A 28,000-nucleotide genomic window follows, 5' to 3' on the forward strand; every position below is an offset into this window, starting at 1 on the left:
GGGGGAAGGTTCTGGAACCAGTTATCTGCCTTCCAATAACTGCTCCTGGTCTCACTAGCTCTATAAATTTGGGAAGTTAATCCAGGTCACAGTCTTCCTCCTGTGAAATGGGGAAAATAAGCCTCCTCAAAATGCCTTCATGAAAGTTTCTTAGACAAAAATTACTCAAAATGTGATCTTTTATCTATGCTGATCTGCTTCCTGTATGCCCACCATGATCAGTTAATTATTCATTTGAGAGTAAAGTATTTGCTCATGGATTCTAATAATTATGATAAAAGGGGGGAATGCCAAACCCTACCACTCCAGTACCCATACTTTTTCTTGTTTTATTTTGATTTGTTAGTTTTGTACTTTATTTTCCTTCTCTTTTTTCTTCCACTTTTCTCTTTCTTTTTCACACTTGTGGTTATTATTTAGAGATTTATTTTTATTTTTATTTGCCGGGTCCATTTTTTTTCTTTTTTCTTCTATTTTTCTTTCTTTTTTTTTCTTTCTCTCTTCTTTCTTTTTTTGGTAGTTGTCACCAAAATTTTTCTTATCCTTTTTATCTCCAATGACGGTGGAATGGATGTTCAATCTACAACAAGCTGTAAAGTGGAGACCAGTTGCACTATCATACTGGAGGGTAGAGGAGGGAGATATGGGATGCATACTGAGAACAGGGGCAGAGGGAGGACAGCACTGGTGGTGGGAATGCCCTTCATTCATTGTCACTATATACCATAACTGATGCAGTGAAAGATTTGTAATGCACTTTGGTCATAATAAAAATTTAAAAAAAGGGGAGGTTAAAGTTTTATTCAATTATTTCAATTCAGTTTTCTATTATTTTTTCATATTTCACAGGAAATCATCCTCTGAATACAATTAAAAAAAAGTAAAGGTGTAGAGCCAGGACCTCCTCAATAAAATAATTGAGTAAAATTGAGTAAAGATGTTTCCTATTGAATGTGTTCAATGAATGTTATTATTAATATGACTATTTGTTGGTACATATACACAATGGGATATTATGCAGCCTTCAGGATAGATGAAGTCATAGAATTTTCCTATATATAAATGCACATGGAAACTATTGTGCTGAGTGAAATAAGAGGGAGAGAGACACACACAGAATAGTGTCACTCATCTATGAATTTTAAGAAAAATAAAAGACATTATTGTGATAATTCTCAAAGACAATAGAGATGAGGGCTGGAAGGTTGGTCTCAGGATATGAAGCTCACTACAAGTGGTGAGTGCAGTTAGAGAAATAACTACACTAACAACTATCATGTCATGATAATGAATGAGAGAAGTAGAATGTCTCCAATACAGGCAGGAGTGGGGGAGGAAGGAGTTGGGAACATTGGTGGTGGGAATGTTTTTGTTATATCTGAAACTCAACTATAAACATGCTTGTAATAATGGTGCTTAATTGGCACTACAGACAATGACCTGGATTGGACAAACTAGTTTGCCTGGAGCCTAGAGTTGGTCTTATGCCAGGAAATTTCAGGGGGTAGGGTCTCCTTGTATTTTGGCCAAGGCTTTTCCTTTCCATGTCCCTCATATTTTGGTGGGCCTATGCAAACAATAATTGCCACTCTTAACACCGTTTTTACTGTGCTCCTTTGACTCTAATCCTTAAGAAAAACAACCCACTTAACCTTTTAAACTAATATGCATGGGCATGGAAATGTAAAAAAGTACTTTGCCTTCAATGTTTAAGGAATTACATAAGTTCTTTAGCTTTAGATTGCTTTGTGTGCTGCAAAGAAATATTATGTACTACAATCTGGGTTCTGTTTTATTTTTCTTAATGTTCTTTGGCTGAAAGTTCAAAGTTAAGATATCAGCAATGGGAATACTGAGAATTCTGTTTATGGGTGATTGTCCTTCCACTGTAACTTTACCTTGTCCTCTTTCTTTGCATCTTTGTTCTCATAATTAAAAATTAAAAAATAATAAAAAAATTTAAAAAAACATTAAAAAACCTAGAAAGGTAGAAATATACATTCTCAACAATGAGCAACTCTCTTCCACAGATAGCAGAGTAGCAATAGAGTAACTTTTATTTAGCTATTCTATACTTAATAACACAATATACTATACAATTAATATTTTTAAAGTATGTGATTTCCTAGTCCATATTTGATAAGTAATGAACTTTGTGATTATGAAGATGAAGTCTTCATTTCATCTTTGCTTCCTTCTATCCAGACATCAAATTTTTATTATCTGTCTGACCACTTTCTAAAAATGCTGTTTTGTTTTTCTCTCTGTCTCTTATGTATCGAACCCAGAGGAAGAGATTGTTTTGTAGGTTTTAGTTAAATTTAACAGACAATATATTCCATAGTTATTTTGTATTGCATTAAAAATGAATTGTCCTATTTTGGTGATGTTTGACTAAATATTAGTCAATGGTGGGATTCTTCCATTCCCACATTTTCATCTTTGAGCTGTGTGGAATTTATTTTTGTTTGGCATCAAACTAACGTCCTATTATTCAACTAACGACTTGATCATTTTAAACTCCAGATTTTAGAAACAAAACAGAAAATAGGCCAAAACCTATCCTTAGCAATTGTAATTATTGATCAAACTAAATCTAATACTTCACTTGTGATTGTGCAGTGACAATTATCTAAACCTTTATTTTGAATATATTAATTATATATATCCAATTGATAGACCTTTGTCTTATCAAATGGACACTAGTTTGTAAGCCTGAGATGGAATTTATCTTGGAAGGATAAGATAAATATTTTTTCTTTTATTTGACCAATTATCAAAATTGGCCCGTTTTAATCCTTAAATAGTAGCTTTTCGGAATAGATTCTTTTTTTACATTCTCTTTGAGAATTGTTATAGTTTCACATACTCTTGTACTTTCAGTGTCAATTACAAGGAGTTTTTTTTTTTCTTTATAGTTTTTGAGCCACAACCAACAGTTTTCAGGTCTTACTCCTGGATCTGTACTCATAGATCACTTCTGGCAGCCTTTGAGGACCAAATAAGGTGCTGAACTCTAACCCAGGTTGGTCACAAGTAAAGCAAGTACCCTATTACTACCACTCTAGCCTCAAAAATATTCTTTTGGGGCCGGAGGGGTAGCACAGTGGTAGGGCGTTTGCCTTGCATGCAACTGACCCAGTCAGTTCTTTTCCGAGCATCCCACATGGTCTCCTGAGCCAGGAGTGATTTCTGAGCATCGAGCCAGAAGTAACCCCTGAGCATCACAGGATGTGGCCCCAAAAACCAAACAAACAAAAGTTTTCTTTTGGATATTCACATTGTCTCATTTACTCCAACTACTTGTTAGAGTCTTTAATTCATGAAAGATATTTTGTTTACCTTTTTTTGCCTTTTCTGCTCAAACAAGAAAGCATATATATTTTTTGAGAGAATGCAGTGGGGCACACTGTGCTTAAGGATCATTCTAGATAAGTCTCGGAAGACACTATGTGGTGCTGACGATCAAATATTAGTCAGCTGTGTGCAAAGCAAGTGTCTTACTCTCTCTACTTTTTCTCTCTCCTCAAAGTAGATATATTTTTAAAGAACTTCAATTCCTTTTGAGGGACAATACCACTAAAACTACACTCTAGAAATAAGTGGGTACAAATGAGCCCAAACTGACTTCTTGCCAAGTCATTCCTGTGCTAGATGCTTTTAAAAATTCTTTATTTTATGATTCCTGTAATAATCAGTAGCTAAAGTTTACTGAGAATTTCTTTAGTGTTTTGCTTTTAAAAATTCTCGCTATATTGATATTTCCAATTCACTTGAATAAATTATTGCATAGCCTTTCATTCAATAACTGAAATGTTATTTTATCTTAGAACATTTAACATATGATGGTAGAATATATGACATTGTTATATTTAGAACTTATAACTTAGACATAAAACATTATTATATTTAAAATATAATAGAATTATTATAACTTGTATTTGCTTTCTTAAGGGAATTAAGGGAAATTATTTAAAAAGAATAATAAAACTAAAAGTAGTTTAGAGTAATCTTTTTACTAACATTTGTTGATATGCCAAAAATAAATTATTTTCTAGACTTCTTCTGAAAAAAAAATAATGGTGCTTAAAAATATATTCTTTTTAAAAATATGACTATTTGTCTTATTTCCCTCTGCTCATAGCAAACGTATCTAAACAGCATCAATAAGATAAATTAGAGACATAGAATGTTGGTAATTTTATTGAGCAGAGTTTGTTTCTTTCGAGACTGTAGTTGATGATCTATGAGGAGAAGCTAGGAGAAAGTTCTAAAGGTTTTGCTGGATCAGATAATTGAACTTCCAATTTCATTGTTCCTAGAAATGGTAAAAAATAATCCAATCACTCATATGCTCCCTGGATTCTAGGTCCTACCCAGGTTCAGTTATAAACTTTATGTCTTTTCCTTTCCCTGGTCCTTTTCCTACCCTGAGAGGTAGTATTTGAAATTACCAATGTAATGGGTTTTTAGGGCAAAGATGAACCTCAGTTTTCAGGGAAAGATGAATCTCAATTCTTTATTCACTGACTGTGATTGTCAGTCTAGCTCCTGTTGTCCTGAGGGTTCAATATCCCCATTTGAATAAATGGGGTGACTATAGATGAAGTGTCAAGAGACACTGATTAAAATTTTAAAAAAAGAGAACATCCAAAGACCTAAGTCCCTTCTCCATTCTCCATTGTAAAATAGGAATACAGTTAGTAATGGGTGAGAAAGAGAAGTTGATGGTCTGACAACTGCTTTCACAGTCACTTTACTTCTTATTTAAAGTGAAGATTCCAAAATGTCTCTTACTCTATACTGAAAATAATATGAAAGACATATTTTTTATTTTAGGGTAGGAGATAGGGGAGAATATTTTCTGATGCATTCAGTGGGGAAGGATATTTTCTGATGCATACTTTCTTACTGAAATCAGAAAGTATTCTCAGTGAAAAAGATGTTCAACTGAAAATCTGAAACATCTGAATTAAGTGATTATTGTCAAGACTCAATGTATAGGGATGCATATGGATCTACAAAAGAGGCTCTAAGAAAGAAAAAGAAGAAAAGGGTTTCCTAAAACACAATTAACACTACGTAATCAAACCGCCTCATTGGAAAATTGGAAGGTTTGTCTTGCATATTAGCACTAATAACCCACTGATGAAGACAATTGACCACCTTGAATGAGTTCAAAATTAGTGAATTCATGGCTGCACAACAGTGATTAACAAACTCACTATTTGATTTGGTTTCAAATGTCGTTGCAGCAGCAGATCAGAAGGTTTGGTTTCAGTGAGGGGTTCAGGTAAGAAAATATGAAGTCACTATTTAAAAAAATAAATAATTAAAACACCTAATCACCTAATGCTTCAAAAAATATCCTTCCCCACCTCCTGCCCTAAAATAAAAATATGCTACACACTAGTAACATCATTTATAATGGCTGATGCCAACAGTCCAAGAAAGGTTTATATTCAATGTAAGTAAGTTAGATTTGAGAAGTTAATGAGTTCCACTCCCCAAATTGCTCCTTATTAATTCATACAACTCAAAGACACCTACTAAAAATAATACCTTTTAAGCTATATACCATATTTATGGAGAGCATTAAATACTTTTCCATAATAGAGCAGTTAGTTACCCATCCCATTATTTCTGCTGAGCACCTTCAAACTCCTGACTCATATCACAAGCTCATCTACTACACTAGCCTTTGTCAGCATGGCCCTCAGATCCAATTAGCCTCCCTTTCTCTGAGTGATAATTCCCTCCAGTCCCCTGGAGAGATGTTAGCTACAACTGCCCTATTCACCACTCTCCTCTCTTTGTCCAATCTGGAATACATTGAGTAAACTGAGATAGAGTGTGAAAAGAAATCTTAAAAGGTTCATGAAGATGGGCTTTTTGTCGCCTTCTCTTATTAATTCAGTCATTTGCTCTCTCATTTGTTCAACAGTCTTCGAATGCTTGCTCAATGCCAGGCCTGAGCCAAGATGTTAGAATACAGAAGAGGGCACAGAACAAAGTCATATCTGATGGCTGTAGGGAAGCAGATAAACAGATGACCCAAGACAGTCAGTACAGAGAGAGCTTCATAGGAAAAGGGAGGAGGTATCTAACTTACCCTCAGTAAGTTCAGTAAGGAAAAAAAATTCTGTAAATTGGGCTTTTAATGCAATTAGTAGGACTTTCCAGGGAGATGAAATGAGAAGTCTCCAGAAATTCAAGAGCAGAGACAAGCTTTATTTTTGTTTCTTTACCATAGTCCCTGCAAAAGCACAAAGCTTTAACTGTAGCAAGTGCCCTCCAGATAGTGAATTAATGGTACAAATGGATTCCCATGAGAACTTGAGCCACTCTGAGTTACTCTTCCATAGCAAACTAGATGGTACACCATTTCCAGCTCCCATATGGACATTTATGCCAAAGTTTTATCAAGTTCTACTCTCAAAGGTGTCCTTGATTCTCTTCATTACATTGAATCTAACCTTATCTTTGTTTCCGACAATTTTATATAACCATGTTTGATCTCACAAAAACTATGTATGATATATATACATATATATGCATTTTAAAGGTATAGGCTTTTTTTTTTAAGGTAAAGGCTTTGGAACAGAGATTTTTAAGGGGTTACAATCAGGTCACAGAGCAAGTATGTATACCCCAACTGAATATTTATATAATATGTATATAATATATATGTATATATATATATATATATATGTGTGTGTGTGTGTGTGTGTGTGTGTGTGAAACTTGTAAGAGTTTGATCAAAGCTTTGGTTAAAAACAGACTTGAGAGCCAGATTTCCCGTGTTTATAACTCTGCATGGGGTAGCACCAATATATTTTTTCTGACTTGGTTTCTTCATTCGTAAAATGTGAACCTTCAAGAATTCTTGTAAGGAACAAATGGGTTAAAATATACAGTGCTTTAAATATTGCCTGGACAAAATAGCTAATATGACATAATAATATGTTCATAAAAAGATGACAGAAGGAATAAAAAGATCTACATGCGCATTTACGCACAAGTGTGAACGCACACCAATGCCAATTAGGGAACAGAGCAAAAAGGAGTCCAGGTCATACAGAGAAAAATAGTTACAGAGGGAACCAATCTTTTCTTGCCTCACCTCTAACACTTATGTTTTTTGTCCCATTTTTTTAGAGTTAAAAGAGCTCATCCTTGTCTCTAACATGAGCTACCCTTTTTTACAAACATTGAATTCAATTTAGCTCTATATGCTGTTTTTTTTTTTTTTTATAAAAACAACCAACACTATTCCAAAGTGTTAGAGGGGGGAAAGAACATGCTGACACACAAAAGCCATTATTCCCGAATCTTGCTGCTACCCTATGTGAAACTGACTAGGCAGAGTCCTGCAAAAATGGCTTCAGATGGCAGAAAAGGAGAGGAGGCTGGCTGGTAATGTCTGACAGGATGCTTAACTTCGACTCATAGTCATTTACTGCTACATTTGAGCTACTTTCAAGTCGATTTTCCCTCAAAAATACCATTCATATCAAAATCAGAAAGTTCTGATCTCTGCAGCTTCAGGATGCTGAGTGAACCATCTCATCTTCATCTCCCTGACCAAGAGGGTAAGCAGAGTTCTGAAGAGCTGCCCTAGTGCCAGCACATCATAAATAAATAAGTAGGTGAATATCTGCTGGGCCTGCCACAAATATTTCTTTCTAATAAAAAAGACTCATTACTTACCCCAGAAGACTTTAGGGTTTTTTCCACCTTTTTAAGAAGCTAAAATGCTGAGTGAAATTAGTCAAAGGGAGAGAGATAGACATAGAATAGTCTCATTCATTTAGGGTTTTAAGAAAAATAAAAGACATTATTGTAATAATACCTGGAGACAATAGAGATGAGGGCTGAAAGGACCAGCTCATGATATGAAGCTTACCACAAAGCATGCTGAGTGTAGTTAAAGAAATAACTACACTAACAACTATCTTGACAATAGTAATGAGTGAGAGAAGTACATTACCTGTCTTGAATACAGGCGGGGGGGGGGGTGGGAGAAGGAAGATGGGGGGTACTGGGTACTGGTACTGGAAATGTTGCACTGGTGAAGGGGGGTTGCTCTTTTTATGACTGAGGCCCAATTGGAAACATCTTTGTAATTTTGATTTTTTTTTTTTTTTTTTTTTTTTGGTTTTTGGGTCATACCCGGCAGCTCAGGGATTACTTTTGGCTCTACGCTCAGAAATCGCCTCTGGTAGGCTCAGGAGACCATGTGGGATACCGAGATTCAATCTACTGACCTTTTGCATGAAAGGCAAACGCCTTACCTCCATGCTATCTCTCCGGCCCTATAATTTTGAATTTAAAAAAAAAAAGGCTGAAAAAGAGACCACAGACTCTATATTCCACTTGATTCTAAAACTCAAAATTTGAAAGTAAACAGATTTCAGTAAGTTACTCTGTAAAGCCAAATCAGATGGGCAAAGAGGACCTCTAAATGGTACTTAAGGGGGATGTTCTTTTTGAGAACTGAGACCCAACTACAAATATGTGTGTAATCATGGTGCTTAAATAAAGATATCATAAAATTAAATAAAATATATATTAATCATATCAATATGTGGTCCAAGTTGGGTCCTTATTAAAATAAACTTTATAGAATATGAACTTTCCAAAATAGTTTTAACTCTATTTGATAATAAAGCTATTACTTTGGATTTTTTAAATGAGTGTGATTTATGATGTAATATGTTTTTCTTTATACATAAAAAATTAAATATATCCAGGAGAAATAAAAATTTAGACTTATTTTAATAATAAAAGCTTTTTAATAAAAAGCTTCTGCATGGCAAAAGAAACCCTACTTAATGCAAGAAGACAGCTAACAGAATGGGAAAAAATCTTTTCACTTGATATATCAGATAAAGGGCTGATATCTAGAACATACAAAGCGCTCAGAAACCTGAGTCCTTCAAAACCAAACGAAGCCATAAAAAAATGGGGAGATGAAATGAATAGACATTTCTCTGAGGAAGAGAGAAGGATGGCCAACAAACACATGAAAACATGCTCACCTTCACTCATCATCAGGGAGATCCAAATCAAGACAACAATGAGATACCACCTCACACCAGTGAGGTTGGCTCACATCAAAAATAATGGGAACAACCTTTGTTGGAGAGGATGTGGTATGAAAGGAACTCTCATTCATTGCTGGTGGGAATGTCCCTTGGTCCAACATCTATGGAGAAAAGTCTGGAGAGTGCTCAAAGAACTCAGAATTGAGCTGCCATTTGACCCAGCAATTGCTCTCCTAGGCATATATCCCCAAGATGGAAGGACATTCATTCCAAAATACGTATGCACCCCACTATTTATTGAAGCACTCAGTATAATAGCCAAATCTTGGAACCAACCTCGATGTCCAACAACAGATGAATGGATCATTAAGATGTGGTACATATATACAATGGAATATTACATGGCAGTTAGAAATGATACAATCACAGACTTTGCAGCAACGTGGATGGACCTAGATCATATTATGTTAAACGAAGTAAGTCAGAAGACAAAAGAAAAACACAGAATGGTAGCACTATTCTGAAACACCTAGAACACATAAAAAACAAAAAAAGGACATTGAAGAAGCATCACTGCTAGAACCACAAAGAAAGACTTCATAAACTCCATTCCCTGATCTGCACAGCCACTAAGACCTCTAGAAACAGGTCTGATTTTACCATCCAAGATAAAGTAGAAGTCTTCCACATACCACGAAAGCAGCAAGAGGAGAATAAATGATCTATTTTTTTAACGTCTTTATTTTGGTGTGGAGATTACGGTTGATGTCTCCTATATTATTTTATTTTATTTTGTTTTGTCTTTCTCTTTCTTTTTGCACTTGAGTATGATTTGATTTCAGAACCGAGATTATTGTGTGGTGCCTGTCTTTATTGTTGTGGTGCTTATCGGTTATTTAATTCGATATTTTTTTGTGTGTGTGTGTGTGTATTGTTGTGGTATTTTAATTACTTTTTTCACATCCTCTCTCAAACTGAGGTTGGAAGCCTCTAGACAGGACTCTGCCTATTTTCAGTATATTTGATTTTTGATTGAGAAGAGGACATATTAGGTGATGGGTATTCCCCTGATTCAATGTGAATATGTACCCAAAATACTACAGTGAAAGATATGTAAGCCATTATGGAAAAAAAATTTGTGTTTTTAATCAGAAACTTTCTTTGACTTACATGTATTATTATTATATAAATTATATTATATGTTATGTTATGTCACTATATTATGTTATGTTAGTTTACCTCATTATGTTAATCAATTTTGTCCTTTAAATGAATTCTTACCTGAATTTGCCCTGAAGAAAAAAAAATAATAAAATAAATAAAAGATAAAATAAGGCCTCCCAATTCTTACCACAGGCTGTGTTCTTTACACTGGCTGTATAGAAAGAGGAGGTACAGTAAAGGCACCCCATATACACCTCAACACAGGACCCTTGCCGGGTATGTATTGTGAATTGGGGGACAAAAAAAAATTTAGACTTATTTTAACATAATTTGGAAACTTTTAGATGGGATAGGATTGGTCACTCTGGTTCTATGCTCAGGATCACTCGTGGTGCTGCTCCAGAAACCCTATGCAGTGCTCAAAATCAAACCCAAGCTAGCATCTTTTTTGCTGTGTTATTTCTCTGATCTCAAAATTATGTTAGACCAAAGTAGAAATAAGTATTAAGGAAACAAAACTGGCCATGAATAGCTCATTGTTGGACGTGGAAACATAAACAGAAGTTCATTTTACTACTATACCTTTTGGTCTCTCATTTTATAGGTTTAATAATAGAAAGTGAAATAAAATTAAATTTATTGAGAATGAGAGCACATGCCTTTAATAAAAAAGTAAGTGGTTGAGAATGAAAACAGAATGACTGACAGAACTGAGCTTTCCAGGGGCTGGTAGGGGAATCTGGGAGAACAGGAGGGAAGCTAAATGGACACTGGTAGAAGGCAAGATATATTGTTGCTGCATGAAGCCATATCATGAACAGTATTATAAATCATGGTGCCTCAAATACATTAAAAATACTGAAATAAGTTTTCTTTCTTTTGTTCAGTGCTATTTAAAAAATTAGGACATGGGGATCTCTGAGCTGGTCTGAAGACTTGGCGTACTCTGAATTCCTTTTAGTACTTTGACTTGAGGTTGGAATTAATTCTTCCTCCATCTCCTGTATCCCATTGTAATCAGCAGGAGCAGATACCCACTTGGGCCGTATCAAGATTGTGGTGCTTTCTCCTAGAAAGCATCGCATGATATCCAGGATGTCCTAAAAGTATGAGAAATGCAGGCTAAAAGATATAAACACAATATTTTTTATCTGTAGGGTCAATAAAGTGGACTGAATAGTGATTTTCCTATCATTATATATAGTGGCAAATACTTTTAGAACTGGGAAGTGTGTGATTTGGGCAGGCATATTATCATATAGATTAAGACAGTGTTCCCAAAGGATAAAGACCTTCATGCAATTCTGCTATACAAGTTGATTTGATCTGATACACAAACTACTTGCTGTAGAAGTGAAATATTAATTTCCATATTATAGAGTATATATACAAGATAGCACTGGGCATATATGCCATATATTTTCTGTTTTAAAAGCAGTTTCATATGTTGTATATGACAAATATACATACTATAATAAATATACATCTTATATTTAGTATAATTTTAGATCTGGTTATATATTTATTAAAATGAAAGGAATTGGCATAACTGTGGACTTAACAATTTAGGAAATAGTTATAATGATTTTTACTTTTAATAGAATTACTGGGTCCAGAGTAAAAGTACATACAGAGAGTAGGTTGCTTGCCTTGCACAATGCATGCCCTTGGTTCAATCTCTGGCATCCCAAATAGTCTCCCACATCCTTTCAGGAGTGATTCCTGAGTTCATAGTCAGGAGTAATCATTGAATACTGACAGATGTGGCCCAAGACAATCAAAAATGAAAGTAAATAGGGGCCGGAGAGATAGCATGGAAGTAAGGCATTTGCCTTTCATGCAGAAGGTCATTGGTTCAAATCCCAGCATCCCAGATGATCCCCTGAGCATGCCAGAAGTAACCCCTGAGGGCTGCTGGGAGTGACCCAAAATACAAAAAAAAACCAACCCCCCCCAAAAAAAGAAATAAAGTAAATGTATGTACAATTGGGAATGAGTCATAACCAAAATATTTAAAGATGCTATATACATAGGTTAAGTGGCAGAACCCAAAGAACAGTGATTTGTTTATCTAAGAGCCTCATTGTGCAGCAAAGTATTTCACAGTGTGAACTTTGGAAGGGGATGGTCTGTATTCCAATACTGGCTTTGTTACTAGCAAAGTAACTGTGCAGTTATAAACATGTTACTTAGCTTCTCTGTGCTGTGACTATCATACATTCAGAAAAACATGAGATACAATTTTAGATACAGAAGAATGGGTAAAGTTAAAAGTGTAACTTTTAATTTCCACCCCTTTGAAAACTCAATTTTCAATAGGACCAAATATAAATAACATATCTATTCTATGGTCCTAAAACTTCTCTTAGGTTTGTATCTAAGTGAAATATATATAATGTCAATCAGAAATAAAGCTGCTTCTAACATTTTAAGGATATAAGTCTCAAATTGGGAACAATTCAAGCTGCTCATCATCTGGTGAATGATTAAATAATTGTGGTGAGGTACAATTATGTACTACACAAGAATAAAATAATCACTAACACATGTAACAATAGGGTTGACTCTTACAATTTGTTTATCACATGCTCGCTTCGGCAGCACATATACAATTTGTTTATCAAAAGAAGATAGACACAGAGGAATATTTCCTGGGAAATTCTATTGAGGTCAAGAATAGACATAACTGATAGAAATCATCTCACAATGGTAACCTCAGGCAGAATGTGGACTTAAAAAGAATCTTTGAGGAATGTTAGAAATACTACAAACATATAAAGAGCCATTGAGCTATACACTGAAGATTAATTTATGGTACACACTTCATTGTATTTCTTATACACAGATAAAAAAATGACCTTAAAGGAAATGTGCTAACCCGATGCCAGGTACATAGTAAGTACTCTAGGAGTATTTCCTATCATAATTTACTTTTACTTTTTAGGCATCCATCTATCTCAGAGTCTATAAACATTTCTTGGGAGGAGCCTAAGTGTCTATGACTGTAAAACATTTACAAACATAGTCTCTATCCTAAGGAGTGGAAAACTTTTTGGAGTACTAACCAGTTCCAGCCACACAGTGGAAGTATCATCAGGGATTAAAAATTAACAATACTATCTCTGAAATCAGAAAATCTGCCTGAGATTCTTGGTTCTAGTACTTACAAGTCCTGGAAATGTTATTTAATATCCTGACATTTCTGTTTATCTTTCATAGTCAGCTGATAATAGAACCTGCTTCATACAGCTTTTGTAAGATGCTAATAAAAAGTCAGCAATTACCATGACTATTATATTGATTCATTCTTATAATTTCACAGAAAGACTGTCAATATTTTAGAGGTATCCATTCATGACAGTTGAGTACACTCTCGTCTCAGATTCGCCTTCCTCTGAATTGTTTCAGAATGTATATGTAGACATCACCCAAGTAAAGTTACATGATCTTTGATTACCTGCGTGCATAACTACAATTTACTCACAGATATGTGTGGAAATTTGTCAATATGGCGGTTAATCATGATTAGCTCTGTTCTATTATCTCTTACTAGCAGAGAAAACAGGGGTGCCTCGCTTTGCATTGTTTTCATTGTCTCTTGATTACTGACATATTTTTATAATGACCTAATGGAAAAGAAATAAATCATTGGAGTTTTCTACAGGAGTAAGAATTGCATATGCAACTATTAAAAATATTGGTGTCACTTTCTCAGCCTTGCCGAACCACCTAAGCCTCCTCTTTGTATCTCTGACATGCTGTGTGTATGTACTTTTATCACTGCATATGCTGTTCACTAGTATCTTTATCCATTTACCAGACTGCTAGCCCCACCAGATCACAAACTGCTAAACAGTAGAAGCCATGGATTGCTCATCTCCTACCCATCAGAGCTTGGAGGGATGCCTGGTACAAAGCAGACACTCAACAATTTTGTGTTGACCTACATGTCTAGAATGCTACAGGCTGCTGCTAGCCTAAATGACAGCTTTTAAAACATCAAAGTCAGCCCTTTCTTCCAGAACAAGCTGTCCCTCCCCAGGATACACAGTTGAGCAAACTGAAAATGGACTGGATTTTAGCTCCCCCCTTGCCCTCTCAAATCAAATCTCCGTGTGCAGTAAACAACCTGCCCAAACATAAGTAGGTGACCATCAGATCAGTAAGACCTATAGAGGAAACCCACATAAAAATGCCTATGGCCTCACTGTTGTAATTCTCTCATTCAGCATTACCTGCAATTTCCTCTGTAAAACTTAATCTGGATATCTTTTTAATTACATGGGGATGAAATTGTTATAACTCTAAGAGTGTCCGGAGAACCTTGGTGCAGTAGAGGTTGCCCAAACCTTCTCTTAATAAGAGAATTCTTAGACACATCCTCCATAAGAGGGTACCTACTGAGGCAATGCAATTAGTTTAAGATTGGACTAAAAGTCTATAAGTGATATTTAAAATTCAGGGACCTGGTATCAGAGTAATTGCCTCTCCTGATTATGACCCTTCAAGGTTATTTGGACCTCTTCTAATTCTCTGCCCCATTGAATCCAGACCAAAGGCATTAAAATCCAAATCAAGACCCTGGTACTCTTCCAGCCTCGCTCTGAGAGTAATATTCCCTCTGAGATTTTCAAGGTAGAAGAAGAGTTGTTCAATGCTGGCTCCTAGCTTGGATTTTTCCTTTCATTTGTGTCTTTTTTTTTCTTTTCACACTAGATATGTTTATGAAAGCAAACAGTCTATTCAGCAATAGAACCATACCCAGCTTAATTTCTATTTATTTAAACCTATAAGTGCACCCCAGACACTGCATTGCAATGGCCATTCCAGACTTCAAATAGGGCGAGTGATATATGGCAGTAGCTAACACATCCTCCCTCTTAACTCCTCAGGCTTGCTAATTCCCCACAGAACACTGACAACCTCACCTCACATCACCACCAAGATTTAATAGCTAAGAGCACAGTGAGGTCTTGTCTTACAAAATTTAATTACACTCACGAAATAGACAACAGTGCATTTACTGGCCCACCATTAAATATTATCATAAGTAATTTAAACTAACTTCACTTGTCTAAATATATGGACAAAATACATCCTGTCATCCCAAAGCTTTAATGTTCCCTCTATAACGATGAATCATTGACAAATCCTTAGTAATTTATTCTGCCTTCCAATTCAAAGCATATCTTAAAGGAAGAAAAGTCAAAATGTGCAACACTTCTGATAGTAAACTTATCTACCTGCTAGCCAGCATAAATTAAGGAGCTATACTCTAGTGATTCAATTACACTACTGAGTAATTGAAAATACGCAATTACAAGGAGTTGAGATTCTTATGAGAATTCCAACGTCTGCATCCAGATTCCCTAGTATTTGATTTATAATTGGAATATTGGCATAATATTCTCCATTTGAGAGAAACTGCTTCCTTCCAGATAGCTCAAAAGTCAGAATGCTTAGTGATGGATGCAAACATCTTTAGAGTTTCTCTTGCTTAACTCTTTGTTTCATACAGGAGGGAAAAAGAGACCCAAAGAACAGCCAGTTCATCAAATGCAAAGGGAGAGCTGAAAGGGAAGCCTTCTGGCTCTGATTTAAAAAGCATAGCTTGAGAGCCAAATTCACAGTATCTTGAACTGGACAAAATTCAACCTCACTGATCTACAAGCCACTTAAACTTTCTATGTCTTTTTTTCTTCTTCAAGATGGTAATTCCTAGAGCAATTAGATAAAGACTGCTTTCTCATTAAGTGAAGTGCCTTGGTTTCTTTCTCTGTTAAGTAGAGAAGATAACTCTAAAATCAACTAGCGACAAATAGAGAACTCCCAGAATGCTGATACAACGATGTTCTCTAAAACACTTGAATAATGTTCAGGACATGGTAGAAATGCAGCAAAAATAGCCGCGACAGCCATCACCATTACCATGTCTAGCACAAGTCACTGAATCATATGATAATCTTTTACTCAAATCCTTTTAATTTCTAATCAACAGTTTTCCACAAATAGGCCTGGATATTTCTCTTCAATACCAGAATACTGTTACACTCTGTCCAAAAGTACAGCAGGCGGTATACTGAAGTGCTTCAGTGTACTGCAAAAATTTTTGATAATTTTGAAAAGCAAATGAAAGCCTGTTCATTTTGAGGATAATATGCTTCCACCCACTATATAAGGCTTGGTTCATTTCCTAGGTTAGAGACCCATGAGGTAATGTCTGTATCAGGTATGCTACTTCATTACATCAACCATCATGTGCTGCTACTATGATACAAGCACATACACGGAGCTACTCTTTCAACCCTGTGACAAACAAGTTATAGATTCTTCATTTTCATACATACATATTTTAAAACTCAGAAATAATTGTTTCTGTCACTAACTTCCATTCTGTCTCCTGGACAAAGGAAACCATAGCTTCTTTGAAATCCAAAATAAGCACATGTGATCCAATGCTAATTTAGCAATAAACAGAAAATTGACTTCAAATCATCTCTCTGTCACTCTAATTGATTAAGAGTCACATGAAAATTGATAACATGATTTTCAGCAACAGAGCGTTGTGGCATAAGCCCGTCGGTTCTATTGGCTTTGGATATTGACTTGCTTCCAAATAAAGCTTTTTAAGAGTACATTAGTGAGTCCACTGATAATCTTAAAAAGCAGTCTAATTACAATAATGAACTCCATACAATGAGTTAATGCAATACAGAAACTAAAAGATCTGAGTCTCTCCCTGAAATAAAAACAAAGTACAAATTCTGTTGAATACAGTACAACCAGAGTCTATTTCTCTGTGATTAAATAAGTGATCAGGCCTTCTTAGTTCTTTATATTTTAGCAAAATATGCTCACATGTGGTCTACCTGTCTTCAAATTTTATCAATATTTACAGTACTAATCTTAGCAGACCTAAGCCTCTAGTATCTGTATGGCTCAATTCAATTAGGATCCACTGTGAAGATGTAGAAGACACAAAAGCAAATCCAGAAATAAAACTATCGTGTAGGTTATGGATGTTGCTAAATTTGGGGAAATTAAAGAGTAGAACTTAGTTTCAGTTTACAATGGATGCAGAAGAATAGATATTAGAATTATGATAAAGCATACTAGCTAAATTTTATTGGACTGGACATTCTACATTTGTTTCTCCAGATCTTTGTTTCACTCCTCTCATTCCCTAAGCCCACAGAATTTGATCTTAGAAGACTAACTTTCCATTTCTGATTAGGTGGATATGTTGAGTCTTTAATATAGCTACAAGTTCAGGAGAAAAAATTATGTGGAGAAATTTTCCTCCAACCTGTTGGTACATGTTGGCACTTCTACACCAAGGTAAAGTATGGGTTTCCGCATGTCTTCGACGCACCAATTCTCTAGCTATCCCTGTATCTATCTGCATACAAGGACCAGACATGTACAGAACCCTTGACATGTACAGTACTAAGGATGGTCCTGCTTCCCACTCTTGCTAGCACTTGAACAAGTTTTAAACTTATTTACAGTTGTTACAAGGTTGTTCATAATACAGTTGGTTTTATTACCGCATATAAAGTTGTTTATGGTTGAGTTATAGTCATACAATGTAAAACATTTCCCACCACTAATGCCCCCCCCCATCTTCCTCTCACCCTCCCTGATGGCCTCTCCACTTCCTGTCTCTGAGGCATACATTTTTTTCTACATTTATTTTCAATCTTTCTATCTCTTCCTTTTTTTCTTTTTAGGCACTTTGTTTTGCAGTAGTGTACATTTCCTGCCACCAATGTTCCAAGTTTTCCTCCTATTCACCCTTCTTGGCCCCCCTCTCCTTTTTTTAACACTGTGGTTTGCAATATTGTTAAATAAAGGGTCACCATGCATATATCACTTTATCATTTTTCAGTATCTAGTTCTTGTCCAGATTGATCAGTTCTAACCATCAGTGTCACTATGGACCATTCACTACCCTAAATGCATTCACCACTCATTGTGGCAAGCTTTCTACCATGGGCTTGTCCTCCTGATACCTCTATCATATCTGGGCATTATTAACATACTATTCTTCTTTTCTTTTTTTTTTTTTTTGGTTTTTGGGCCACACCCGGTAACACTCAGGGGTTACTCCTGGCTATGCGCTCGGAAGTCGCTCCTGGCTTGGGGGACCATATGGGACGCCGGGGGATCGAACCGCGGTCCGTCCAAGGCTAGCGCAGGCAAGGCAGGCACCTTACCTCTAACGCCACCGCCCGGCCCTCTATTCTTCTTTTCTTGTATATCACAATTGAATGAGATTATTCTATATCTCTTATTCTCCCTCTGACTCATTTCACTCAGCATAATAATTTCATACACGTTCATGTATAAGCAAATTTCATGACTTCATTTTTCCTAACAGCTTTATAGTATTCCATTGTACAGATGTACCACATTTTCTTTAGCCACTCATCTTTGCATATTTCTTTATTTTTATTTTATTTTATTTTTTGGATTTGGGGCCACACCTGGTGATGCTCAAGGGTTACTCCTGGCTCTGCACTCAGAAATTGCTCCTGACTTGGGGGACCATATGGGACGCAGGGAGATTTAACTGCCATCAGTCCTGGGTCATCCACAGTGCCCTACCATTGCGCCATTGCTTGGGTCCCTGCACATTTCTTTTTAACTACTCCCATACCTTTGAAAATAAACTCAGGAGCCAGAGAGATCATACAGCAAGTACAGCTCTTGTCTTGTATGCCATTGATGCCTGGAAACTCTGGTTTCAAGTCCTGTCAGGAGTGATCTCTTAAAACAGAATTAGCCTTGAGCACTGCCCGATGTGGCCTAATATAAAAATAATAAAATCTTTTTCTTAAAATCATAATCCCATTTGTTTGTGTTTGTTTCCTGCTAGAATCCTCATAGTGAAATTCACCTATCACAAACTCAGTAGTTTTTTTATTAAAAGTTTAAAAAAAAACTTTTAATAGCCTAAATTAAAAAATATTAGTGACATCTTTATCAAAATGTAGATGTATATCAAAGCTTCTATACAATTTTAATGAATTAACAGACATCTTGAAGCATATCCATATTCCTGAGAGTTTATCTCTATTGTGGCAAAGTATTTTTAACAACAGAAAAAAATAACAATGACATCTTGTCATTCGTAAAGCGTCCTGCTTTGTGTATATATTGTGGAATATGAGATTACAAAAAAGCTATTATTCATATTGCTCCTTTAATTTTACTTCTTACCTTGCATTTCATATCATGAAAGGTTGTTGGTTTTTCTTTTTGTTGTTGTTGGTTTTTTGTTTTTTTGTTTTTTTTTTTTGCTTTTTGGGCCACACCCAGTGATGCTCAGGCTATGTGCTCAAAAATCACTCCTGGCTTGGGGGACCATATGGGATGCCAGGGGATAGAACGGGGTCTGTCCTAGGTCAGTGCGTTACAAGGCAAAGTTCCTACCGCTTTCACCACTGCTTTGGCCCCATGAAAGGCTTTTTTTTTTAATCAAATAAAGATTTAGAATGTTTTTCCACTGGCCTTGATTTTACCCACTTGTTTTTAAAGTTTATTATTCATCACTTCAAGTGCCATCTGGAGTAGTGATGAATAGATGTTTTGACAATATCTGAAATTTCTAGATATTTTGATATTTCTATATATTTTAGAGATATCTGAGTTCTAGAATTCTCTGACAGATAGAAGTTTACCAAACCCACACAGGATTCAGTATCCTAATCTCCAAAGATGCCAATATGCATTCATCTGCTTTTTAAAAAAAAATTAACAGAGGTGACTTCATAACCATGAAAATGTAGCCACCAAGTTACTCCATTAGAAATTATGCATGTGTGATGATAAAAAATAAATTCCAATAGTTACACCCAATCTCCTTGCAGATATGCTTTCCAATGACCCAGGATTCACATATTTCTATAGAAAAAAAAAAACAAACTGAAGTTGCTCGCAGAGAACTTGAATATCTTAAGGTCTCTATCAGTGGCTATTAAAATTTAAAGTAAGCTGCATCATCCTTGACTCCAAATATATATTCTTCTTATATTTCTTAAGCTACTGGCACCTTAAGTTATTCTGTGTGGTTCATAGGGAAACAAAGGAACCAAAGCAATAGACACAGACACAAGACTATATAAATGTCAACTGAAAACCATGTGGGAAAATAAAAAAAAATAAAAGCTTAGTTGATGTTTTCCTTCCAATGTCAGTCATCTTAATGACCTGCATTTAAAAGTCACTTTTTAAAAATAAACTTGTTTAAATATCATGATACAGTGTATATAAACTTGAATGCATCCTCTGGGCATATAAATAATTCTTTTTTTAGTCCTCAAATAAGATTAGCATAAAGGATACCTTTGGTGTCTATATTCTGAAAGACTACCTGGATAAATAAACTCCATAATTCACAGTGTATTCATTGTGGCACAACTTTCTTTATACCCCCCATTATTTTCTTTATTAATAAAGATCTCCTTGGCTTCATGGGGGACTATCTTTCTCACCAGTTATCCACAGAATGAGAAGCGTGGACCAATGTTGTTTCTGTGCCTCATGAATTCCTGATCTCCTGTGAAGTTACCAGTCTTGAAGGGCAACTGTCTAGGGTAAGCTAGCTGTGAAGTTGACCATTTCTTTTTTCCCCCATGCCAGCCTTTCCTACAAAATTGAGAGATGATTCATGTTTCATTAGAGAGAATAAACATATAACTCAATTCTAAAGTCCAAAGGGGACTTCTCCTCTTGTGGTCTCTCAACTCACTGAAGGCCACTACTCCCCAACTCCATCAACACAGCTTTCAAATTAATCTTCCTAAAATTCTAAATATGATCATCTTCTACCTCCCAACTCATTCTGTTGCAAACACTTTCAAAATTCTTTTTGTTCTACTGAAAAGCAAAATCCTTTCAAATCTACAATATGGGCAACAAAACCCTTACTAATCTAGAACTGACTTGATTCTGAATTCCATTCTCCAGTTTGATGTTACTGTGTATTGTAAATGAATTGAATTGCCATTATGTAATACTACAATGTACTTTATGACCTTACCTAACTCATTTTCCCCCTCCATCAACATAGAATGTCTTTTCTAAGGCTATTCAAATGCTACTTCATCTATAACAAGGCATAACATTTTTTCCCTACCTCTTGCCCACAACTAAACAGCTCAATCTCTGGAACTTCCTTGGTGATAGTTTTTCTATCTGTAAACTAACAGTTTACCTCTTCATAATATGGACTGAAATGGTAAGTAAATTTTAAAATTAAATATATGAAATATTAGACTGGAGTGATAGTGTAACAGGTATGGCACACAACTAACTTGGTTTTGATCTTTGGCACTGCATATGGTACTCTTGAACCCTGCCATGAGGGTTCTCTAAACACAGAGATAGTAGTAAGCTTATGAATACCACTGGGTATTGCCCAACTAACAATCCCTTCCCCTTATACACATAAAGAACATAAAAAATTGAATTGGGTAAGGTCAGAGAATATATAGATGGTAAGACACATGTTTTTGCCTCCTGCCAAACCAAATTCAATTCCTAGCACCCGATATAGTCCCCTAGGCCCTACTATTTATGACCCATGACCTAGAGCCAGGAGTAATCCCTGAGCTCATCTAGGTATAGCCCAAAAATGAAAAAAAAATGAGTGGTACTTTTTGCTTTTATATCTACTATAGCAGTACCTTTTAATAATTTTGAGAGAGTGTAGGCACATGAAAGTTTTAAAAACATATAAGCTCAAATTTAGAATAAAAATAACAAACACTCAACAATTTCAGATTTTGAGTATTGCATCAAGTTAGAATTAGTTGGCTTGTAAATGCCTTAAGTATATTCTAGCTCTCAATTAAAAATAAATGTAAAGTTGGGGAGCAGTGGTACAGCAGTAGGGCATTTGCTTGCATGCAGCTGACCTAGAATAGACCATGATTAGATCCCCTGATATCCCATATAATCCCCCAAGCCAGGAGCGATTTCTGAGGGCAGAGCCAGGAGTAATCCCTGAGTGTCACTAGGTGTGCCCCACCTACCAAAAAGCAAAAACAAATAAATAAATGTAAAGTTGAGTCACTGCATTATAAGCAACCAAATTCTAAGAGTTCTTAACTCCAAGGCCTAGACTGCAGCTTGTACCAAGTAAGATAGTGGTCTTGTATAACAAAAATCCTGTGGACTTTATCCAAGAAACTGATTCAAGCTTTGTGTAGGACTTATCCTTTCCTCCTGCTTTCTTATAGACACTTACACCAGAAGCACTTATCCTCTTAGTCTGTGACTTCTAACAAAGTATTTTAAAACAAGCAAAAAACAATAATAGCCAGGAAAAAAAACCCACAACCTTGAGAGACAGATTCTAATCTGACTTGTACTGTGATGAGTATCTTAAAAGAACCATTTTTGATGCCTGCAGCACAGTCAAAAGTATTAGGAAATACCATCTCATTTGTCAAAATCATGGCAGTCTCACAGAAACCTTTTGTAGATTGGTGGAAGAGAAGCTTTTGTTTTCTAAGGAAAGCACACCTCTTAACTATATACCAAGCATTAGACGTTTCATCTTGTCAAAAGATTACCTTTAATGTTGAAGATGGAGTGGAAAATCCGGAATGAGGCATGTTCAACAGTTCTGGTGCATTTTAGGCACTCGGAACTTTTAGCTTGCCTGTATGCTATAAATTACACTACACCTCAGAATGATGTACTGTGACACAGAGTTCCACATGCACACAGGGCATCCAGTTAAACTGGTCACCAGAAAGACACACTTTGCCCTTGCAGCTGGAAAGCCACTTGGACAATCTCAGGAAAATATTTTAAGTGAATATGAGTTGCAAAACTTCTGAACACAGCTCCCATGACAATCCCAAACCACTCTTAATCTGTACTCATCTCTTGCATTTCTGAGTGGTGCTCATGGAGAGGAAAAGATGAGTGCTTCCACCTTGGCAAGTATTTTAAACCCTACTGAACACAAAAGTCCTTGGGGGAACTACCCACAGTCTGTGGGGTCACTGCTTCCTAATTTCCCTGGATGGTACTTGATGACTCAGCAAGAGTCCACACCCAAATTCTTGCATGGAAGGGATCACCCTAGTTCCAGGAATAAAACCAGAGGACCTCGATACCACTCACTAGTTATGAGAACTGGGCCAAGCAACTGTTACTTGGTCAAGCCATTGCTGCTTCTCTATTGTGAGAATAATGTGCTTCAGAGACTAAGAGCATAAATTAAAAATTTCAAAATTGTAGTAGTGCAATAGTTTAACATTATTGTTTGATTTAAATGCCTAATAAAGCTAGGCCAGCCCTTTCTGACAAATCATCTCCTTGCATCAGATGTCACTATGATCTTGAATGCATTAGGGTTAACATTAAAATGACACCAAGTAGGTGTCAAAAGAAAAAAAGGACCAAAATCCAGGCTGTGAGAGGTAAACTCCATCAAGAACAGCAAAGTGCTTTGCAGGAATTCCTTTTCAGACAACAAATTAATCAGTATCTAGTCACCTTAAGGCCTATCCTAGGTCATTTGAAAGGCTCATATTTTGTCCAGAAATTCTATTCATGAAGACCACACAGTAAGATGCTATGCCATATCCTATGCTAAATGTCACTCTTAATCTTACAGAGCAAAAAGTTAATAATATCATTCCATGAAGGTAACACACATACTAAAATGTTTTCTTTTTAACTCTTCGGACTTTACACTTCACTTCCCTCCTTTTCCAGTTCATTGCCATTGAACTCGGTGAGTAAATGGGCAAATATATATCTTGAGACTATACAAAGCATGTCTTTTGATGTTCTCAAGTTCCAAAATGAATGTCACTCGTGTTATAACCTCTCAGGTGCTTAGAAGTATTAGCAATTTCCCTTTTCCTTTGCTATTTTTTTTCTCTAGGCTATCTATGCTATATTACTTCAATCTCTCTTCCTACAGTAAGTCATGCCCTCTAATCCATTTATCATTCTCTTCATCCTTGCTTGCAGTATTTCTTTTTGATGTTGTTTAAGAGCAAAATGATACTGTAAAAAATACACATATACACAAAGGCATACACTCTACAATCTCAGGCATTTTAAGACATCTTTTCATCAGCATCTTTCACTTGACATAATGTAAACTCTTCTCTCTCCTCTCTCCTTTTTCCTATCTGCTTTTTACAGAACAATTGTCTCCTTGACTTGGATTTCTCTTTCTCATTTTTCCCAATTATTTCTAGTAGTTATAAGAGAAACTTTGACCTGTTATTCCATGCATGAGTAAGCACACTTTGTGGTTCTTTTTCAACTTAAGAATGTTAAAGACTGGTAGATATAAGTACATACTACGGGATTCTTATAGCATCCTGTGGAAACAAGGGTTCAGACACAGTTCAAGCCTGTCCTATATTGATGAAAATGTATCACAACCCAAATGGTGCCTGTGAGAGCACTGTTTACACCCAACCTAAGCCTAGAAAGGAGAGATAAAAGTGCCCATAGCTATTCACATGCTATTTGGTAATGTCCCCCGAAGCTGTCCGTAGACCTGCTTTTTTCCCAGTCCAATATGCACACTCCAAATGCAGACACTGTGTTCTAACATTCAGTCCACCGATTTGACAATGAAATTCAAACCAATATAACTAAGTTAAATTATTCTAACCTCTAATCAACATATGGCATTGTTAAATTTCCAGCTATTGTATGGATATAATATTCTCTGTTATGCATTTATTAGGTGAGAAATGCCCAATTAGATACACGAACTAATTTTTTTTTCAAACTCTTTTTTTTGTTTTGTTTTTTGGGCCACACCCAGCGGTGCTCTGGGGTTACTCCTGGCTGTCTGCTCAGAAATAGCTCCTGGCAGGCACGGGGGACCATATGGGACACCGGGATTCAAACCAACCACCTTTGGTCCTGGATCGGCTGCTTGCAAGGCAAACGCCGCTGTGCTATCTCTCCGGACCCTTTTTCAAACTCTTTAAATACTTCCACACCCAAGAAACATTTGAATATAAGTACATGCTCTCCCTATGAGCTCTGAGTCACACTATGTTACATATACACACATAAATATATGCATAAATGTACACAGTGAGAACAAGACTGTCTCATGAGAGGTTTGTCTAAAGTTTAGATGTAGATTCTAAAGTGAAGCCATGGTTGATTTCACTTTACCAATCAAGAACAGCCCTTCTGACCTACTGAGAAGGGGACAAGCACAGAAACACTTGAAACCAATAGCATGAGGACTATCCACAAATTTGATTTATTTGAATTCTAGTTCATTAGCATACTTAATCAACGGCTCACTGTGCACAATTACACATTTTCATGATTTCTCATAGTCATTCTGTGATTTTTTTTTTCCTGAAGACATTTTTCATGAATTACTGCCTTGTTAGATCTTTGAGAAACTTTGCAAGAGGTAATATCATCTCCCCGAGGACTAGAATATTCCTTTATTTGGTTTCTATACAGTTTCTAACTCTTCCACCAAAAAAAAAAAAAAAATCTCAATGCTGGCTTCTCTAATCTTCTCCTCTCTGTAAGTTAGTTAAAGGGGCAGGAAAAGTAATTACTAATTAATTCCCTCACATCAGAATTCTCTAGTAGTCTCACGTTCCTCTTCTCATGAAGTGGTCTGTCTGGTCCCTTTCTCTTTTTCACTTTCTAATCCTATTACTTGGGAGAGATATCTTGTTTGTGGGTGTTTTTTTCTTTTTTTCTTTTTGGCAATGTGGAATCTATTTCTGCAAAATGCAAATTGTCCAAGGCAAATCTGATCCTTAAATACTCATTAACTAGTTTTTTTTTCAAGAGCAATTCCATCAGCCTTGCTACTAAATTCAATGAACATCTTATTTAGAACCTGGTCTATTTGTGGAACTCTACCAATTCATTCAAACATTTTACTTAAAACCAGGTACTATACTAAATATTGGACATAAGGCACATGAGAAAAGGGCAAAATAGAGAAGGAAATAAAATAAGGTGGGTGAAAAAGTTATATATATAAAAGACTGACCACCTTCACTGTGGCTTGGAAGTAGTCTAAATAAAAGATAAAATGATGAGGGGCAGCTGTTGATGTACAACAGTTAGACTTTGACATGCCCCTTGAATAACCCCTTGGACACACCCCCTAGACATGCCTCTTGGACATGACCCCTTATCATGCCAGTATAAAAAAAAAAAAAACCCTCGGGCCTTTGCAGGGGTTTGTGATTAGGATAGTGATCAGAGCAACACCTGCTGGTCCACGGGAGGCCAGAGATAAAGCATCAGAGAGATGCTGCCTGCTTTGTATCTATTCCTTTCTCTTTGTTTTTTGAACCCAGGCCCTCCCAGGCCACCACCTCTGGCTGGTAAATCCCCCTCCCCCTCCATAATACCAGGTGGCTGGGGCAGGCCTGAAACTCTAGGAGGAATAAAAAAGACAGTTGGTTTCTCTCCCCCTCTTTCTCTCTCTGTTCCAGAAAGATGGTTGCTACCTGTTGGTGTCTCTTGGTGGCCCTTGTGAGCCTTGCAGCATCGATTTAAGGTGGGTGAAAAGGCATATACATAAAAGCTAAGCACCACTTTTAACGACCACCATCACTGTGCCTTAGGAGTTGTCTAAATAAAAGATAAAAAGATGAGGGGTAGCCAGGAGGAGCATTGAGATGTAGCCGGGCCTATCAATCCCAAACCTCTAAGCCCATTAAAAATACAGTTTTCGATGAATCCATCTGTCAAAAACACTCTATTTTTTACTACATAAGAATTTATATTTTGAAGTCTAAAATTTCTGGGTTTAATTTTCAACCACTTTTATTATTATGAGTAATGGGCTCCTACATGGTTTGTGTGTGTGCCTCAGTTTCCTGATTGTAATGTGAAGGTAAAGGGTCAGGTTACTTGGGAGAATTAAATTAATATCCCCAGTCTTATATTTTTTTGTCATTGCTGTTTTGGGTCACACCCAGCAGTGCACAGGGCCTACTCTTAGCAGGATTTAGAAGTTCCTATTGAAGATCACCATAAAGAGTGGTTATTGCAGTTAGGGAAATAAATACACTAACAGCTATCATGACTATATCAATGAGTGAGAGAAGTAGAATGCTTGCAATACAAGCAGGGTGTAGGAGGGAGAGGCATTGGTGGTAGGAATGTTGCACTGGTGAAGGGGGGTGTTCTGTTTATGACTGAAACCCAACTACAATCATGCTTGTAATCATGGTGCTTAAATAAAGAGTTTATATATTTAAAAAAAAGGAAGTTCCTATTGGATGCCAGGGATTGAACTCAGGTCTACTGAGTAGGTGTAAGGCAAACACTGACCAGCTGTACTACCTCTCAGGCATGGAGTGGCTCCAAACACTTAGCAATTGATAGGAGCATGATAAATTGTTTGTTAACTCAATTTACTCAATTTATTGAGAAAAGTATCAGTACTAAGCCCAGTAGGGTAAAATTTTAAATAACTCAACTGTTGTCAAGGAATCTAATTCTTGTTCTTGTAATCACTTATACCAACAGCATCAACCCACACTTTCTATCTCTGGATGTAATATTTCTTCAATCAGCAGAACACCATAACAAGTCATGATAAGACCAAGAATATATATATGGTAAATGAAATAGAAAAATATACTTATTCACTGGTTCTAGGGAAAGGAGATTTGAATAAGCAACCAAATTGTGTTGCTCAGAGCAGTGCTGAATCCCTATCTTGGAAAGAGGGTTTGAGAACAGAACCTTTAGGCATTGAATTTAACATGGATGTGAATAAAAAAATTGTTTTTGGTTTT

The 28,000-nt window shown here is 36.2% G+C and overlaps 1 protein-coding gene and 1 non-coding gene across 3 annotated transcripts in view; one reads left to right on the plus strand and one right to left on the minus strand.

Moving 5' to 3' along the window:
• The window catches only part of PPARGC1A (PPARG coactivator 1 alpha), a 729,356-nt gene that overhangs the window by 254,081 nt on the left and 447,275 nt on the right, over positions 1-28,000 (minus strand). The gene's annotated exons all lie outside the window — the stretch shown is intronic.
• On the plus strand, positions 10,382-10,514 carry LOC126032704 (small nucleolar RNA SNORA51). The gene has a single exon (XR_007503926.1). It is a non-coding gene; the product is annotated as a small nucleolar RNA SNORA51 (small nucleolar RNA).

The sequence above is a fragment of the Suncus etruscus genome, chromosome 16 (assembly GCF_024139225.1).
Source record: "Suncus etruscus isolate mSunEtr1 chromosome 16, mSunEtr1.pri.cur, whole genome shotgun sequence".
Lineage (NCBI taxonomy): Eukaryota > Metazoa > Chordata > Mammalia > Eulipotyphla > Soricidae > Suncus > Suncus etruscus.